The sequence below is a fragment of the Bactrocera latifrons genome, unplaced genomic scaffold (genome assembly GCF_001853355.1).
Source record: "Bactrocera latifrons isolate USDA-ARS-PBARC rearing strain unplaced genomic scaffold, ASM185335v1 scaffold_172, whole genome shotgun sequence".
In the NCBI taxonomy this organism is placed as follows: Eukaryota; Metazoa; Arthropoda; class Insecta; order Diptera; family Tephritidae; genus Bactrocera; species Bactrocera latifrons.
The window spans coordinates 652,829-666,088 of NW_017535208.1; the positions used below are offsets into that span (position 1 = coordinate 652,829).

At 34.3% G+C, this 13,260-nt stretch overlaps 1 protein-coding gene across 8 annotated transcripts in view; it reads left to right on the forward strand.

Annotated features, from left to right (window-relative positions):
* The window catches only part of LOC108966993, a 47,178-nt gene that overhangs the window by 10,719 nt on the left and 23,199 nt on the right, over positions 1-13,260 (forward strand). Inside the window, exon 3 of one of the 8 annotated variants that reach the window (XM_018930183.1) lies at positions 8,023-8,230. The exons of the other annotated variants lie outside the window; for them this stretch is intronic. The gene's annotated coding sequence lies outside the window, so the exon portion shown is untranslated. The remainder of the gene's footprint in view (positions 1-8,022; positions 8,231-13,260) is intronic. 8 annotated transcript variants of the gene reach the window in all.

Consider the following 13,260-nt stretch of genomic DNA (forward strand, 5'->3'; position numbering starts at 1 on the left):
GGATGTTCTTAGGCTACCCAGAGGATACTTGGTCAAAGACCGGAAGTCGTGAGCTGCTTGAGTCATATGTAAAAGAATCGTTTCTGGCCACTCCCACGTGAATGGCGATCAGAAAACTTTCCTCACTTGCGTGAACTTCTACACATGACTCCATCCTCCACTACTAATATTATCCATATTATTTCGATGGTTGAAGTTCCACTGCTAATACATGAATATTATACAATATTAAATATACATATGTACATACATATGTCGGTCCTTGTATTTTGTGCGCGTCTCTTTTTTGTTTGCCTTCCAAAAAGTGAAAAACATAACATATTTCTGCTTACCACAACAAAAAGCTAATTTTGCACATCAAAAATGAGTTAAGGCAAATCTAAAAAGGGAAATAACGAATGGGAATGTCGCTAACAGCAGAAGGTCACAAATGTATAAAAATAATATAACATACTAACTTTGTGGCTATGGTGTCAGAGAAAGTATAATTAAAAGTGCAGCTTATAACAAACTTTTTGAAAGTAACCGTGATAAATTTAAATGGTCTTACTGTGAAATGACGCTGGTGAGCATATAATTAGCCAATTACAATAACTTCGTTATCGTATTGACAAAAATCTTTATTTAGATGATAATTAAATATACATATAACTATATATACAAATTACGTGCCATGTTGTTTGCCGGGTTGAGCTTCTAAACCATTGAACTGATTTTATTAAAATTTAGCACATTGTATCCAGTTTGATTCAGCTTAAAGGATAATATTGTTTATATCTCAATTAGCTTAGAAGTTAAAACAATTTATAACTACAAAAATATATTTCTAAACAAAAGCACTTGTAAAATTAAAAAAAAAAGTTAAGGAAGCGCTAAACTCTCGCAATTTGAAAATATTCAAAACTTTATATTAAACAATGTTGCGAAACAATTCAACCTAATTAACTGAAATGTTATCTCTTTATGTACATATGTGATATAAACTCAATAAAAGCTAACTGTAATAAATGGGGTCTTTGCAGAAAACAACAATATGCTGATCAATGTCACACATTTTCAGCACTAAAATATGGTATATACAATATTTAACTTCCACTTAGTTCTCGAAAGATATCTTACATATTTACCGCTATATACGATATAAAGCCAAATGGATGTCCTAAATTTGATTCTTATGAATTTTCTTCTAGTTTTAATGTATATGGGGGCTAGGTAATATTTTGGTCCGTTTTTATCCAGTTTTGAAGTTACGATATACCATTATCAGAAAATATGCCCTTTAAACTATGTACATATAGAAATCTCACAGATTGACCAATACATAATAGAGGCTAAGGGAAATATTGACCCGCAAATAAATATTCTCCCCGTATTTCAATACTAGATACTCGCAGATTGACCGCTATGTTTTGTACAAAATTTGGTATCCAGCTTGGCGAATCGAAGTGGTTTAGCTGATCTTTTCCACGGATGGGTTGCAGCAAGGAGAGAAGGTTGAAGGGGGGGTTTTCTGCAAGTAGCTCTCCTTAGCTTTAAGCTTTCGGAATACTGTAGTGCTTCCAGCCAGAAGTGGCATTCCAGCAATCACTCCGACGCCAAAGCGGTAGTACTAGCCCAGAGCTCACTAACTGTGCGCTCAAGGCTCGTCGTTTGGCTGCTGGGTCATAGCGGAATCGCTGATAACTGCAAAGCCGATAAGTTAGCCAAACGGGCACCATTTGTCTCAGCCTCATCGGAATGGAAACGAGTCGGACATCCATTACCATCTTGCGTTTTAGTTAATGGATTACGCGAGCGCTTAGCCGGCGTTAGTTAAAGATGCGCACTTGTGGGACTACAATATATTTTTGGCTTAGAATAGAACACAAGAGATCTTCTAAACTACTGGCTCTTAGTGTCCGTCTTATGGCAATCGTAGGTGCTCCTACTGGACATTGTCCAATTGGCATTCATGCGGTAAGGCTAAAAATCTTCGGGGTCGCAAAGACGTCATATCACTGTTGACAGTAGTATTTGAATTAATAATTATTTAGGTATTTTAAAATATTGATATAGAAATATATGTATGTATGTAATACAGAGTGTCCCAAAATTAATGCAAGATTTAAAATTGCTGCTATTTCACTTAATCTTCATTGTTGACGAAATTCAAATACTATTCCGACCATATTTTCTATACAGTTTTCGAACTACGGCCGCCAAGCTTTCGAAATTTTGTTCAATGATGTTTGAAATATTGTTCAATAATGAATTTTTACTAAGCCGCCTCCTTAGCTGTTGATTTGTTTTTTTTTCAGGGTTGCCAACACGTTACACATTTCAAAGAGTAGCTTAGGCAATTTTTCTTGCTAGTATCAAATACGGCATTTCGATTAATCGGCGCAAGTGCTGGCAAGTACGTCAATGACAAATATTCGGATTTTAACACAACAATATTATGTTACATAGTTTCATGGATGGTGGTCGGATGTTGAATACAAAATTTCAAACCCCAAAGTGCCATAAAAGATTAAAAGAATAAAAGCGAAAAAAGCAAACAAAAAGCCCGGTTTAACAAAATGACATATAATTGCCAAACAATTAAAAAAATATGTGTACAAGTAAATAAAGGAAGAAAATACGAGCTTAACCTTATTCTTCAATGATGTGTTAGAAAAACATACATGCAAACTTACATCAAAAATAAGTATCAGTTCGGGTGGTGGGATTATAAGCAGGTGTTTTTGTTTGTGAATAAGCTAATAAAAAATTCGCACTATTTGTGTTTGAGCATCTTAGCAAAAACAGGCTTTCTGAAGCATCATTTGGCAACAGGTTTTTCGCAAATCGAGTTTAATTTTATCTTACACAAAATTAAATATTATTAAATTTTGTAAGAGAATTCTTTATTTTTACAATAAATTAGCAAATGTTTTCTAAATAATAAAATAAATAAAATTGTATAGTTTAGGCTAGGTTAATCTGGTAGGCTAATAAACCACGCATAGAAAAGTTTGGTACTTTGCGATACCAGATAGAGTTAAGTTGCTAAGTCCAAGAGTTATCTATTAGGATGCCTGCGCTTGACACGAATTTAAACAGGCTCTGCGGCCTCACTATCGTACCTCCTCCAGTGTATCATACCGTGGGGACCAGGTACCTCGTTCCATTGGATTTTGATTTTCTTTACCATGCTTCTGTCGAGATCTTCGTATGGACAGTGCATGGATTTTCTAATGTTGATCACGTTTCCGATGTTAGCAGTACACCATTCTTGGCAATGTCGTCGACTATTTCCAAAGAGTTTTCAGTCCATTCTAATGCACTTAAATTCATATTTAGATAAAATGACTTTAAACTATGAAATATATAGACAGATTAGCCAAACAATTGATATATTGATTTCTAGCGTCACTCAAAGGCTGAAGGGATATACATATGTATATTAGTATGTGGTATAAAATATAAAATGCATATGTATGGATATACATATTTAAATAGACTGAAAAGGTGACAATGAATTTGAGATGAGATGTGTTCGCTGGCTCCGTGCGCCTTACTTATTCAGTCACGCTGTTATTTTTTTTTTATTATTATTTGTTGTTATGTCTACGTATACACATAAAAACATGTACAGACATATTAACGTATTACTTGCTGTCAGCACTTTTAGAGTAGCATCTTAACTTGAATCTCATTCTCAAAGCCAGTTATTAATACAACCAAATTTACATACTGTATATACAAAAGGCCAGTTCAATTTACGTGTATATATAAATATGCATATCTACGAGCAAGCGCTGTGTATCTGTAAAGTAACATTTTCCTATCTTTTATGTGTGCAGAAAGAAAGGAAAACAAATTAAAGAAATAAATAAAAGAAAAAGTGTAAGTTAGTACAATTAAGCGGCAAGGCGAAGACGACGCTTTGGAGCGTAAAGAAGAATAGTCAAGCTTTATAACGACTTTCATAATATACATTACACCTACTATTACTACATATGTAGCACATAGTATATTTTAGTAAATTTATATTTTTTAAATATGTATGAGTTTTGCGCCATCGTGCATTTATGGTTATTAGTGTGGTGAATAATATTTGTTCCAGTTATCAGATTTTTATTTTATTTTTAAATTGAAAAGTGTACCCAAGTGCTATAGTGAGTAGGTTATTAACTTCTACTCTGAAGGACGGTGTATTTGAATTAACATTAGATTAAATTATGATTACGTAGACATCTTTGGCTAGACTATTAGCTCTTGTCAACGAACTTAGCTTATTTAAAATTTCAGTCATTAAAATACGTACGTAATATGTAACCTACATTAATAACTTTTGCAGTGAATTTCAAGATAACTTATGTAAATAAGTAATACTTGCGACGTTTGTAGAATTGATAGCTCTTTTTTGTCCAAAAATCATTGATTAACTCAAGGCACAACCATTTTAACTCGTGGGGTATAACTGTACTTTTCGTTTTTCGAAAAAAAAGTGAATTCATTTGTTTAGCTTAATTTTTTCGCCTTCAAAATAGCTCCTAATTGAGCACTTATGAGCGCTTCTTTTAATCGTCGAAATACTTTTCAAACTTGACTTTTGCGATAGACTTTTATGCTTGTAAAACGACTATTCCTTGTTTTGGAAATAAGAAAAAGTCACACGGAAAATTCGAATGAATGTTGGTGGAATTATGTGATATAGTTGTCCACTTTTCTTTTACTGTTATTGTTAAGTATGTTTTAGAGAAAAGTTCTGCAGAAATACGTGTTCTTAGATTTTTAAATAAAGGCAGTCAACTGGAAAATACAATACCCGAATAATCGTTTTTATGGGAGACATATGAAATAAATTCTTAATTTATTCCTTAAAATCTATATCATACAACTTAAAATAATTCCCCTTGGCCACAATACACTTGTTTTAGTTTTTTTAACCCTCGAAACAACTATTAAAGTCAATTTCCGAAATATGTAGCCTTTAATACCCGTAGCGATTCAATTAACTCAAAACGGTTTCCCCGGAGCGGGTGCTTGAGTTTGCTGAATAGCCTGAGGCGAATAAGGTGGTTGAATATTTGGCGAAAAACTCACGAAGAAGCAATGCAGTATGCGACGGTAAATTAAGGTGGTACAAAAACCAACAGTTTTCGGCCCATAATTCCAGCCTCTTTTTATACACTTGCAACCTGTACATTGCATCTAGAACTAATCAAGACAGATAGAGGGTTATGTATAGTATATATAAATCATCAGGATCACAAGATCCGTCCGTCTGTGCAAGCTGTAACTGAAGTAAGTGAGGGGCATGGCCCCGTCGTCTAATAAGTTTAACGTACATATTATCTAAGCCAATAAAGCTACAACAACCAATTTTACCCAGCTCAAATAGTACAATAACTAATACCAACAGTGTAAAATTTAAATCGGACGATAAACCCGATCATACCCCATATATCGGTGCGGTGAAAAACTACTAAAAGTGTCAATAACTAAATACGCAAGAGACGTAAGAATTTACTTCCAAGATGGTATGAGAAGGCTTTGTGGGAGCTGGGGTAAAAGTTGGATTTTTAAATTTTGGGCGCATTCACATATCTCCGAATCCATCTGAACGATTTGGACAAAATTTGGTACGTTACTTTCTTCTCATATTCAAATCGGACTACAACCAATCCTACTTCACATAAAGCAAATTTTTAAATTCCATTTGAATCTTTCACTTTCCAGTGTACAAATCAAAAAGTAATTAATATAACGACATACAACTTTGCACTAATAATTACTTTAAAGTTTGCCACTTTATGACCAAAAATTTCCAAAATTCAACCAAAACTGTTCAAGGCCCTAGTTACTAAATATGTGGATTCCAGTATCTATAATTAACTTTGATCCAAGACTCGTTAACGCGACGCTTTTTCTTAAATTGAGTGAGTTTGAAATTAGTCACGCTTTCACATTATTTAAGGCCAAAATGATCTTTCGAAATGGTTTTCATTGATTCTTCGAATATTACAACGATGCCTGTAAGATGTCTGACTGTTAATCATCGACTCTCAAGTACCAATTCCAATTCCGAAGGCCTTTTCCAACATTCTTCGTTTCGGCATCAGAAATTTATTCTGCTTACAAAATTAAATGGAACTTCTTTGTTGAATATGTTCACTTATCGCCAAATGCACTTCACGTACTCAGTCATACAATCCTAGAAAAAGATATTTCGACAAAAGCCCTACGTTTTTGCTCATAACTATTAAATTGAATTCGGATATCTAAAAAACTGAAGAGAAATTTTAAAATTCGCTGACTTGAAACAATTGACAATTGGGCTCTCCAAAAACCGCGAAATGATTAATTTTATTTTAAGCTGAATCTAACGTTTCTTCTTATTTTTATTTATATTTATTATAAATTACTAATCCGAAATTGGTTATCAAAAAATGTGTTGGCTCACTTTGCTCTATTCCCATATATTTCTTTAGTCTATGTCTACATGAACTTTATTTGGAGTTCGTCATTAGTTTATGCTTAAATTTCGGCCTGTTAAGGCAGTCGATAAAATATGAATCACCTGTTTTACCGATAATAATCTCGTGTGTCAGCGCTATCTATCAAACTCACAAAATGTCACCGGATAATTATTAGGGCACATTTATCATTTCAGCATGCATTATGTTTGGCGATATACATGTCTAGTTCAATATAAGGTAGATCTTTGTTTGACCAATCGTGTAAATGAAACGATAATATAATTTTTTCGTACCATCTTTCAACTTTATGAAAATATATTAAATACATATGTACTTCCATTTGATTTTTTTTGGTGTACTTGTGTCTTGTCTCTAAAATACACATTTAAACATAATTAAGGGCGTCCTTAGAAATTCTTTCACATAAATATTAAAAAATGCCCTTTTTTAATTTCCACTACTCACTCGTCAACGGATAGTTTTACGACAAAAATTCTCGATTTTGCGGTTTCAAGAATTTCGACATTAGCGCCATCTATCAGCCACGGAATGTATTTTATCGAGGTAAGCGAGTTCAACTTCTTCATTAATTTTGTTTTCTATACGGTTTCAATGACTTCAACGTAATTTGTTTCGACCAAGTCAGCAAGTTGTTCGATCAAAGCGGATTCAATGATTAGACCCAATACTTAATAATCACGAACCTTATTTAGGTTATTATTCTGTAAATAGTATATTATATATCGAATAGCTACAAAAGATTCAGTGAAGGTTTCGAAGTTATCGAAAACTTGCCCCATGCCACGTCCACCTCTGTTAATGATCGGAGAAATGGCAGAGGATCTTATGGATCCATTGAATACATTTATATTAATGTTATGGGTAAGAGCGTGTTAACGCTGGACTCACAAGGAAAGACATGAATCTTTTGCAAAAACGACGTTGAGTAGAGTACGTAAAAAAATGCTAGACAAAGTATCTGATGATAGAAATGGCACTCCAAAATGAGCCGTAACATAAAAACCAAGATTAGTCGCACTGAAAGAAATCCCAGCTGAGACTATTACAAGCGTATGTAAAATTGGATTAATTATTGGTATGAAAGCTTTGACTCAGAAGCCTATTTTGAAGGTGATATTAAAGATAAGTATTAAAATAATTGAACAATTTGGATCAGATACTTGATCCGTAGTAAGCATTGTTCACATTTTGAGTTTGTTACTTTGTTTTTGTAACGCGAAAAGTCTTATACTCAAGGTGTTGTCAACTTCATACCTATGTAAAAATGTATACATGCATATGTTTGTATACATATTGCGAGATGTTCCACATCATGTTCAGCAGTTCCCACCACAATAAGGTTGATGAGATGCAATACAATAAAATAACAAAAAAACTGAAAACTGAACGCATTGCGAAAACGCAAGCAAAAGTAGTTCATGCATAAATTTTTGCCAAATACATGCATAATTGTTATTGTTGACATTATCAGCAAAGAGTATTTTGTTGTCACACAAATTTAAATTCATTGCAAAAACCACAAGCATTATTCAAGTGCTGATACTTGTATTTTTAGTTGTCGCTTGACGCATTAATCACAGCTGAGAACAGCGCACAAGTGAAATATTTGCTTGAATTGGATCGGAGCAGGCGCATAACTCTGCAACTAACTTGACCGCAAAATATTCAAAAATATCAAAAAAGCCAACAAGACGGAAATTAGATAAATGGGACTTTGTGCGAACACGTCAAAGCAGCATAACTTGTAGAGTGTGAAACAGTGGGTACGTTTTTTGTATATTTTTTACACATTGTATATTAATTTGTTCTTATGTTCAATAAATTTGTAATTTATCAATTTCACATAATTCGATTTTATCAATGTACATATGTATGCCGGGGTTGGTACTATAAAAAGTGGTATGAGCCACCAGACTTCCTTTGAAAAAATAACAGTAATAGCAAGTAAGGAAAGGCGAAGTTCGGGCGTAGTCGAACAATCACAAGGTGTGTGAAATGTTTCGAGATACGAGTATGCATACTTAAATATATTCCTTATTCGGTAAAGCCAACAAGCCTGTTTAGTTTCATTTATATATCTTGCTACACATCTCGATTATTTAGTTATTGTAAGCAACCGTTGGAAGAAGAACGGTATAACAAAATTATAAAATTTTTGTCGAGAGTATACATATTTTAAGCTTTACATGATACTTCCCTCGGCAAAATTACAATTTGTACTATATGTTGGGAACATCAAGAAAGAGCCATACTAGACACAAGCCATACAAGATATATCATGTGTTTCATGACAGTCTCAAGTAGTTCGTTGACAGGTCTCAAGTAATTAGCGTGATGAAACGTGGAATTGATTTCTTACCATGAAAAGTCTAGCATATGTGTTCAGATTTTGATATGTCGTTAAATCAGTTCGAATCTATGTTGTTCTAGTCTTGCACTCCTTTTTTAAGATCTCCGAAATTTTAGATTTTCCGGGTTTTAATTAAGGGTTCCATGTATTTCACGGCTTTAATAATGTTAATCCGACTAATGGTTTTTGAAGTTCAGCCTTGAAAAGTTCCGGTCGTGGTCAGCTATATAGTTCAAACTGTGTCTGTGTTCTGTAGATATCTCGTGGCTGGAGGCGAGGAAGATATCTTCGTCGGGTTTCGGTTAGGGGTCCTGGTATCTGTTGTCGATATCGTTGTCACTGTCAGAGTGTTAGTCGTCAAGGTGTTTGTAGTTGATGTTTATTGTTTTTATTTCATACTAATTTTATTTCATTAATTTAGTCACCAGCTGGGGTACCTCGACACCTTGGCTTAGGGTGGTGTTGGTGCGTTTCCTCAAACGTCCATGAAGCGAGATTGACGTTAAACCAAAGATTTATTCTTCCGGATCCGGATTTGCTTTCCGGAAAATAAATAGAGTTTTAAAAATCGATTTCTTCAAATATCTAAACTAGAATACTGTTTGTGTTTTAATAAAAATCAGTGCTTTTCAATTGTGAAAACAATATAATATTTCACATGACTTGAAGCATAAATCTGACTTTACACTGATCATTACGAAAGTTCTTATTGTTACTTCTATAAGTATGAAAAGATTTACTAATAAGACCACAATTTATTAAAGCTAAATACAAATTGTTCTTTCCCATCCAAACACCCTAAATGTAGGCTTCGCTATTATGGTTGGCGAAACAATTTCGAATTTGCAAGCAATTGAAAAAATTGCCCAGAGTTCATCGTGTACTTCGCGTTCGCGATAATCAAAAGAAAATAAACTGCACACAACATTTCAAGCGTTGCCCTAAACATTCGCGCCTTAAGTATTGAAGTATTTCTGTACAAACGGTACATACATATATAATATATTTATAGTGCGAGTAGATTCACGGAACACAAATATACTTCCTAGTTCTTGGGAATATCGAGTGCATTGAGACTTTCAAAAATGAACTTTAACGAACGTTGTTTACAATTTGAGTGCAAAATAAAAGCAAATACAATTTCAAATTAGAAGTGACAACTTCTAAAAATAATTGCATGCTGCGTACAATTGTAGGCTTTAATTACTTTATACCTAGCATAATTTTTTCACAAAATAGAAGAATTAAAAGTTGAAATGCGTTCTATATTTACAAATTTAACCAATAATCTAACCTAAATTCAATTCATAGAGTGGTCATCACATATTGTACATTTGTATGGTGACCGCCGTTAGAAACTATAGAACTTAGTATTCTTTCTATATACAAGAAACGGTAGTGGGAGCGTTTGCGAAGTCTAATAGCAATGAATTAAATTAAGTGAATCAATTACGAGATGCAGTTATGGCATTTGATTCAATTAAACAGTTTACAGAGTGAAAATAAATTTTGGAATGCATTCAGTGAAGATGACGTACATACCGGGGGTGAATATTTGTGGTTTGAGAAATTGATGTAGTAAAGCGACATTTTACATAAAAACAGTTGACCACTAATTTGTACCGTGAATATAATTAATATCAAGTAACGAAGAACTAATTTCAGGCGCTGTCAGTGACAACTTTTAACAAAGTGCTGTGAAGCATTTCGAAATATCCGCAATACTTTAAAATAGTTTAATTATAAAGGGCAATCTATTTAAAGAAAAAACACTTAAACTTCAAATTTTAGGGAGAAAGTTTATAATCATTCGAAAGAAGATTCCTTGGCATTTATTTTTTGAAATTATCTCTTTCGAATAATGGCCGCGGCTACGTCTCAGATGATCTATCCATTGAGTTGAATTTTCGATGACTCTTTCGAGCGCTTCGACTAATAACTGGCGAATGACACGGGTGATCTTTTGCTCCAAAACCTGAATCGAAGCACGATCATCCGCAAAGACTTTAGACTTAACATATTCCCACAGGAAAAAGTCTATATGTAGAATATCACTAAGAACTTTTCAAGAGCCCATAGATCGAAGCGATGTGGCTTGGGCAGATCGAGCGGCTTCGGTTCTTGTACAAGCTGTATTTTGTATGCTTTCAATTTAAGGTCTCGACGCAAAATGCGCCAAGTTGTTCTATATGTCAGTCCGAGTTGATGCGAACGGCGCCGATCGATTTTACTTGTGTACACTCTCAGCTTTCGCTGCCTGTTATATTTTTTTCACTGCATGCAGGACGTGGTCTATATTATTCAATAATGATAGACGGATAATGTTGACCATAATTGAGCGGAGCGCGTGACACACACTCTCTACAGACCGTGAATTTTCGTAGCAAAGTTGAACGATTTTTAAACGTTTTTCAGGCACAAGTCTTTCCAGGATGAAATGCCCAACAACATAGAACACTTTGAGGATTGACACGACTCACCCGTGATCTGTCAAAAAAAGGCTAATGAAAAATTACCTCTGATTGGATCGCCCGTTAGTAAATAATACTTTATTTACGCTAGCTTTTTATAGCAATGGCCAGCTGCTTCAAATTCTTGCGTTAAGTATCCTTAACGTATTTTTGTGTATCAATTGAAACGTTTTGGTAAAAGTTTTACCAATTTTAAAACAAAAATTTAATGTTTGTACTTTGTTCGAAGTTCGACACTTAAAACACAATAACTTCAATCGATAAAATGTCATGAAATTCTTACTGGACAATCGATAAAGATAAAGCAGATTCTAACGCACCAGTTAATATATCGATGGCGCCACTAGGAGGCGCTAGATTCAAATAGTCCTGTTTACTTTGGAAAGCACCTTGTATGTCGGTTGCCTATTGCAATCCGACGTATTCGTGAAACTGATATAAGTCATAGATTTTCTATAGTAAGATCTATGAACGGGACGTGACGTATGTATTTTTGAAATCTTCTGAAGAATTTATTTGATTTAACACACATTTGTTAGAAATTTGCGACTACTCGTAAGGGTTTGCCCGCATCTGACCCTTGTTGCAAGGCACGGAAATGTAAAAGAGGAAAACCAACAACAGTCCTACGTACATAAAACATTCACTCGTATGCATTTATATGTACATATAGTTTTGTGAAATAATAGAAACTGAGAAATAATGCAAATAACACCGTAGTTCACGCCTAACAAATTCAGCCAATAAAGCATGAAACACAACAAAACTGAGAACAATCACAAACACTGAAAACAGACGTACAGCAATCTGCAGGTTAATTACAGCAATAAAATGCATAGGCGAATGCTTGAACGTACCTATGTACAGTGTTGTGGAAAATATTTTTAACTTATTTCCTAACTATTTCCTTGGCTAACATATTATTCTTTGAAAGTTATCATTGAAAATTAATATTGTGTTGCAAACCTAAATTATATTTTGTTATTACTTTAATACAGTACCAGCCGTTTCTTCTTTTCGCTATTTGCCGATAATTCGAGCTACCAAGTGCAGCCAGGTCCTTCTCCACCTGATCTCTCCAACGTAGTGTAAGTCTTTCTTCTCCTCTACTTCCATCGTGGTGAACTGAATCAAAACCTTCAACTTTTCTCTCGAACACTCCTAAGGTCGACTCACCAGATGATGTCATTGTCCAAGCCTCCGTGCCATATAGCAAGACGGGATTGATGAGATACTTGTAGAGTTAGGTCTTTGTTCGTAGAGAGCCAACTCAATTGCCAACTCAGTTCAAAGTAGCGCCGTTGGCAAGAGTTATTTCGCGTTCGATTTCGATGCTGACATTGTTGTTGGTGCTAATGTTGGTTCCAAGATAGATGAAATTATCCACGACTACGAAGTTATGAATGTCAATAGCGACGTGGGAGCCAAGACCAATTCCTTCATTTTATTGACGTGTTGATCGTCAGATGATGTTGATGGCCGTCCTCTACGTGGTTCGTTGTCAACGCGTTCTTGACCCTCATTGAATAAATTGCACCGATCAAATACACTTGCTCGATTCAAACAAATATCACTGAAAGCCTTTTCCAATATTCTGAATTCCTTGTAAAAATCGACGAATGCACTTTATGTACTTCAGAAAGACAAGCGTATATATTTTGTACGGTTTCTGGGTGTTACAAGCTTCCTGGCAATTATGTATAACTGTTGTATCAGATACATTCAATTGAAGTCTGCTCCCATAAAGCATTTGAACATTAAAACCATATATTGGCGCCAGTTAGAAAATAACAGCTGTACACAATCGAACAAACAAATAGTATAAATCACATAGTATAGATCACATAATGAGAAAGTGATATTATAACACCTTTAAGACATATGCCGTGTATTGACTTGATTTTAATAATTTTGTTGTTACGAATTAAAATTTTTGACAAAATAGAGGAGCATAAATGTATTGAGCGGAGAA